Source organism: Myzus persicae, unplaced genomic scaffold, assembly GCF_001856785.1.
Source record: "Myzus persicae strain clone G006 unplaced genomic scaffold, MPER_G0061.0, whole genome shotgun sequence".
Lineage (NCBI taxonomy): Eukaryota > Metazoa > Arthropoda > Insecta > Hemiptera > Aphididae > Myzus > Myzus persicae.
In genome coordinates, this window is record NW_019101571.1 from 1 (window position 1) to 7335 (window position 7335).

At 28.1% G+C, this 7335-nt stretch overlaps 1 long non-coding RNA gene across 2 annotated transcripts; it reads left to right on the forward strand.

The window, feature by feature from the left end:
* Positions 1 to 2563: 2563 nt before the first annotated feature.
* Positions 2564 to 7104, forward strand: LOC111029750. 2 transcript variants are annotated; one of them, XR_002604041.1, is made up of 8 exons: positions 4382 to 4455; positions 4522 to 4586; positions 4910 to 4984; positions 5819 to 5861; positions 5933 to 6044; positions 6114 to 6231; positions 6329 to 6577; positions 6648 to 7104. It is a non-coding gene; the product is annotated as an uncharacterized LOC111029750 (long non-coding RNA). The 2 variants fall into 2 exon arrangements; XR_002604040.1 differs by lacking the exons at positions 4382 to 4455; positions 4522 to 4586 and adding an exon at positions 2564 to 2996.
* Positions 7105 to 7335: the final 231 nt, after the last annotated feature.

A 7335-nucleotide genomic window follows, 5' to 3' on the forward strand; every position in this document is an offset into this window, starting at 1 on the left:
TCCACTCATAATTAAAATATTATTCTTTCATATGAAAAATGTAAACACTTATCAGAAAGAAATATTTATATTTTTATTATTGGAATATATAATATAAAAAAATACTTTATAAATAATATAATATAAGATTACATAAATATTTTTATATAAAAAAAAGGTTTTTACCATCAACCATGATAAAATAGAATAATAAGTTGAAATTTAATAACATGTAGGTATAGAGTATAGTATTTAATATTTATAGTATATTATATATTTATATCGAGTTAAAAGTCCAACAATTATAAGTTACTCGTAAGTCACAATGCCCTTGTATATATATTTTTTATCTTTCTGTTAAAATCAAATACTTACAATATTAATGAGATATGACCGGCTAGATGTTTACAAAGTATTTTGTCTTACGATTTAAAATGACTATGTCACCACTCTCGGCTACTGTAACTTGCCAAATGTTCATATTTTAACCTTAACCATCAATAATATTGAATTTTATCTCATTGAATATTATCTTGGGACATTATCTTGGACACTTTAGAGTTTCACAATTAGTTAATGATTTACAATTAAGTATATCTATTATTGTCACATTTATAAATATTTACCTTTTCATGAACACATGACCCAAATGTTGACTAAAATCATATTGATGTCATACTTTTTACGAGGCTATTTTGAAAATTTCACTCAATTATGATTTAATGTATTCAAAGTGCCTACCAATTTAAACCATAACATATCACTTGGACTAAAGTAAATTGAATATTAGAATTTTAATATGATAACCGTACTCTTCTAGTTCTATGATGGTGTCACCGTATTTTTGTGTTAATGACTTATTTAATAATATCGTTAGTACAAGTACCTAACATTTAATAAAACTAATTATTATTTTCAGATATTGTTTATAATGAATTTATACACAACCATGAAATAAAATCAGTGTGCTCATACTATTATAAATCAGAACTACATTTTTAAGAAATATGATTATACTTTAGTTTCAAAATCAAATCATTTTCGTTAAAAATGAAATAGTTGTGTTTAACTTCATTAAATTTGTTTTTGTTTCTCGGATGCTTTTTGTCGTTTCCGCCGTCTATACGCCTAAGTGCATGGTTTATTTGAATATACCTATAATGGTCGATAAATGTATTTATTATTCTTAGGCATTCCATAAGAAAATCCTCAATTCCAAAACAATTGATTTTAAGTATTTTAAGTGTATTTTAAGAGTATTATTTTATATTTTTAGATATTTGAAATCAAAAATACATTGAATATCATTTTTAACGAAAAACAATTCTAAGTGGAGACGATTTGTGGATCTAGGATATTTTTTATTATATTTGTACATATTGCTATAATTGTTTTATTTACTCCTTTTTACTGTATTTAATTTTATTCATTTTTTCAACAATTTAGTTCAACCTACTACGTATTGTTAATACAAAATACAAATAGCCTTATAAAATATTTGAGTAAAATTATCTAAATATTTTTACAGTATTTAGATGAAATATTAGAAAAATATTTTCAATACTTCCTTGGATACATTTTTATGTGAAAATCAAATACTTTTATTAATAAAAAATGTTTCATTTTTCCTTCAATAAATTATTCATATTTTTTTTTTCTAATCACAAGTCGTTGAAATGTAGTAATTTTAAAATTGATATAGGCCAATAAGATAAACGTGAAATCGAAACTCAATTGTTTCCGTAGGATCCTATATTACCTAATATTATAATAGGTATACTATGACGTGAATTGAAACTACTCGTACAAATTAACGCCAGGATAACGGGATTAGGGTTTTGTGTACATAATCCCGCGTACAGTACATTACATAATATAGCATGTGAGCATATGTTATATTTAAATTTATATACATCATTATATTATATTATATATCATTATGATAATGGAATTTAAAAATTAATTAAGGGACCCCGGCTCTTAAAACTTACAACAATTCTTTAAAATTTGAAAATTATATTTTAAATTTTAGTTGCCATCTTATAACTAGAATACTTTTTCACAGATCTACTGCCCAACAATTATTTAGAAGGGGTTGATTCTGCCGTGTATTATTTCTGAAAATTAACTGAAAATTAAATACTTAACAAGAATAGTTCCCAGACCTTCTAAAATTGTTTGTTATCAATTTTGATAACTGTGTTTTTATCTGAAAGAAGGAAACTTCCGACAGGCCTCATTGAACTCCGATTTTTTATTTTACCTTTTTCAAACAATGATATAGGTAATATCACAAGTTATAACAAGCCATTAGGTATATAAAAAAATTGTATTCATAAAATGTTAATATGGCAACAGTAATTTAGTAGGTACCCAATATTTTTTTTTTACTAAAATATATAATGTTCAATATTAACCTGAAAACAAATATTGAAATAAATTTTCAATGTTCTGTATACACCAATAATTTGTGACGACTAAAGCGTATGAAAAATTATTTAATATTATCAGGAATAAAACCATGAATTTTTATTTTATAAATCAAAAAAAAGGAAAACAATACGAAAAATTGATCTCGTTGTGACTTTTGTTTGTACCATTTTGCTTCCCAAAGTTAGTTCATAGAAGAGTTGTAGTCTTACAATATAGAATATCACGCTATAGCCTATATATAGTGCCGTGAATGTCGATAAAAATTAAAGCTCAGATTATATAATAGGTAGAGCTCATATACTATAATAATAAATGTACCTTATTTCAAGAGACAGTTTAGTTTTATTCGCCTAAAATCAACCAACATTCTAGTACCTCAGAGTTAAAAGTTGATGTTTGTGATTATGCATTTCAGGCAAATATTCATAAGCTGTTGCGTACCCAGTAATGTGCGTCCGATAAGTACATTTTCATCAATATTGTTGTCACGTTGGTCTTCCGTTATCGAGATTGATTCGCTATTGACTCAGTCGCCTAATAACCACGGAAAGCACACTACGAGTGAGCAACTCATCTTCCGCACCGTTCGTAATTGTTAATTATAATTATTATTACTAATACAGTTTAATCCTAAATATTGTATAGTCCACACAAATAAAAGGAATTCGTTATTTGAATTACTTGCCCACCACGTCGAAACACATCCAATATAGTAGATTATATTATTTAGATATTGGAATGACAATTAATTAATTAATAGTGAAATATTATTTGCTTATATAATAATATTATTAGGCTGGGAGTCAAAGAGTTAATCTTGGAAATTTGTTTAAATTGAGTTCACTTAATTATTGACAAATGTATTCGTCAACTTGTATATTTTATAAGCAATTGAAATTCAAATGGATTGTATGAATTTTAAATTTTAGTTTCGTAATATAGTCTAAAATAAGGTATAATTTATGACTTTTTTTATATTATGTCTATTTATGAACATATGTCCGATAGAGCTTATTTAAATAGGAATGTATGTAAATATAAATGGAAAGGGTGAAATAAAATCAAAATGCGACCTTACTAACAGTAGTTTTAATTGTAAACTTGGACAATTAACTGATTACAAATTTCTATTATTTGTTCTTTAACTACATTCATATTTAAATACGCTCTCTATCGGTCTATCTTCATAGCTTACATTTTGGTTATTAAGAGGTTTGCCCAATTAATTTGGCACATGCACAAAAAACGAAATAAATTAAAACCAATTAAAGACAATATTAAATAGCATATATTTTTCACCAAAGTAGAGAGTGCAAAAATTAATTTTGTAACTTAAGAGTAGTAGACTTCCAGTAAAACTCGTGCTAAGGTATTAAATATCATATTATATTTTTTATGGTAATAGAGTTCCTAATACCTATACACTGTACAATTTTGACAAGTGGTAAACAACTAAAACTAAAATATAAAATTGTCTTGTTCACCGGTGATCAGGCGCTAAGACCTAAAGGTGTTTATTTGATATCAAATTCGTTTAAATTAAAAAATAATTTATCATTGGTAAATGGTAATACTTAATGTGTAAAATTAATCTTTGACAATCTTTGGTGGGACAGCAAATACGTTATGTGGAATATATATGGGTCACCAATTAATTTTTTTTGTCGGAGCCACATGAGGAAACTGAAAATCGTTCGTGGGCCTTCAAAATTGCAAATTTCGGTAAAAACCAATGAACAAAAATGATAAATTCAAAATCGATTAATATACATTTTTTTTTTGTCTGCTGGCTTAATATAAATTTACTGGCTGAATACAATTAGTGCTTTCGAATGTAATATGTTATTGAATACAAGTTAAACATTCATCATTTATTATTATAATGTTCTTTCACAGTTTTGAAAGTGTTAATTTAAGTGTTATATTTAAAGTGATTATTATAATATTATATATTATTATATATTTTCAAATGCAAATGAATATGACGGCATGACGCCAATCCAAGTGTACTGCCGGCTGAAGCCGTCAATAGACTTAATAAAAGTACGCTAATATTATAATTGATTAATTAATTTTTTTTATAATATATTCATATTTTTTAATTTGTAGTATGAAATCATACCAACTAAAAATCAACTAATATACTTCAACAACAACAAATTGGAAAAAATCCAGTAAGTTTATATCACATATTAAGGGGCGCTCAACTCCGCCGCCAGACATATCTAAATTTGAAGGACCACGATCAAATTATTTTGAAGCATCGCATTTTTTTTTTTTTGCACATATTTGAAGATTTAATATAGGTGTTTTATTTTTATTTGAAACGTGGCCAGTGAGCTTTATTAAAAATAATATAGTTCGCGTAATTTAAGATCATAACCAGTCAAATCTAGAATCACTGTACCGTTTTAAATTTTGTTTATGGAACACCCATAGATGACCCTCTGGTACAAAGTATTAATCAGAATATATATTTATTAATTTATATTTTTAGATTTCAAAAAGTATTCGATGACAATACAACTCAGAGTTAAATTTTCAAACATGTGGCCGTTCCGATACTAGACAAGTAAAAATATTTTTTTTTAATGTAATTGGTGGGGCATAAGATATGCATCGGTTTTGAAGAACTGTAGAGTAAAAACTGTTGAACTTACAGAAATGTGGTTTATATTTTTCGATACAGCCGTGTATTTAGTTTATTTGCATTAAGTTTTAAAAATTACATCTACCTATAAGATGGCAGCCGTCATCAGCGATGCACTCCTGTTGACGATTTCGGTAGTTTTCAACCGCCTGACGGCACAATTGGACGCGATCCCTTATTCTCTCTTTAAGTTCGTCAAGAGTTTCAGGAAAGTGTTCAAACACTTTTTCCTTTAGGTATCCCCAAAGAAAAAAGTCACTAATGCTCAAATCTGGTGAGCGCGCAGGCCACTTCACGTCACAACTCAAATAAACCAGGCGCTCTGGGATCATTTATCGCAGTTTCTCTAACGTTCTAACCATGGTGGCAAGTACTGGCAACCGAAGATCGATAACCACGAGCACAATGAATCTTATTACAAATTCTTCCCACAACCACATGCCAAGCTTAGGCCATTGAGAACCAGTACATGTCTTAGGTCCTATCTTGTATATTATAAACTCTAGACAGCGCCCTATAGGAAACAAGTCTAATCTTGAGAGTGTACTAAGGAAATCCAAAATGTTCAAGTAATATCTTAGCACTCATCTAAACCTACCGATTTTTCCTAAATATCTGTACATTTTAATATCTATTAATTATCTAAAAATAACGTATTATAATACGATGATTTCTAATCAAATTTCGATTACGACAAATGTAAATAAGATAATACCTATAAATATTATAAATACTTAATTGATTATGTTATTTCAGATATTTATCTGGTACGAATGGCACTTTCTTTGCATATGGACAGGTGATGATTAATTTTTGTTTTTTTAAAATAATTTTTATCAACACATATTACTAACTGATTTTGTTTTGCAGACTGGTAGTGGTAAATCCCATACTATTTATGGATCCCAAGAAGACGAAGGTATAATTCCAAGATCTTTGAAATACTTATTTGATAATAAGTTATCCATTCAATCTACAGATGGTAATTAGTATATTATTGCATTTAAATATTATTTTTATTTTTAACCATTTTCAAAAAAAAAAAATGTAGAACGTAACACATTCTCAATGGCATACTTTGAAATTTACAACGAAACAGTATATAATTTATTGAAACCGCCAAAAAATAGACAGAAATCAAATGTTAACTTTAACAATCTGGGACCTGAGTAAGTTTTTCAATTAAGAAATAGTTTAGAAAAATACTATTAAAAATAATTAACTAAGTCGACGGGAACACATTATAATATATTTGATATAATTTAGTAATGCTGTACGTTTCACGGTCGATAAAAACGGAGACGTTACATTTAGAAACCTGAATATTATAAGGATCAAAAACGTATCTCAAGCGTTTAAGTAGTTGATATCAGGTAATACTAGACGGCAAGTTTCATCGACCTTCCTTAACCATAAATCAAGCCGATCACACTGCATATGTAGAATCGAGTACGTCAACAGGACGAAAGGAGAGAAATCGAACAAAACAGTTCTAAATTTGGTGGACTTAGCAGGGTAAGTATATTTTTAGATTCCAAGGGAAACGACAAATGTGTTGATTTCGCAATCGTGTGTTTTTTTTTAGTTCTGAATGCATTTCGAAACTAAACAACGACAAACAGACTATCGCCGAATCAAGATTTATCAATTTATCCCTGATGCATCTACATCAGGTGATAAACTGCTTGGCGAGTCCGGTCAAACGGACGCACGTGCCCTACCGAAACTCGGCAATAACACGATTGCTCAAGGGTTCGTTGGGGTATAACTGTGTGACCGTGATGATTACCACTATAGTATTGAACCAACCGAGTTTAGAAGAGGGTTTATTCACTAACGCTCACGAAATGTCTGGTAAATCGATTATAATCTTTGAGTAACTATTTCAGGAATCAACGTCTACTTGCAAATATGCAAGAGACGTTTCAGGCATAAAACCTATAGAAATCAAACCTGTGATACGGAAAAGAAGATTTGCAAAGAGAGTTGCTAAGAAAGTAAATTGTTGATACATCTAATACATATAATAAATAATAAATACATTGAAATAAGACATCAAAATATAATATAATATTAATCAATGTATTTTCTCGATGTGAATAAATACATTATAAATTTATAACTATCAAATTTGTAATAACGCAAAAATTAAAATAAACGAAAATAATAAAAAGAATAAAAAAAATTATAGAAATCACCGTAAATATTAATATGACGCCTGCCGACACTAATATTTAAGATGATCTAAATTTACGTAAATACCTTCCTCCTGA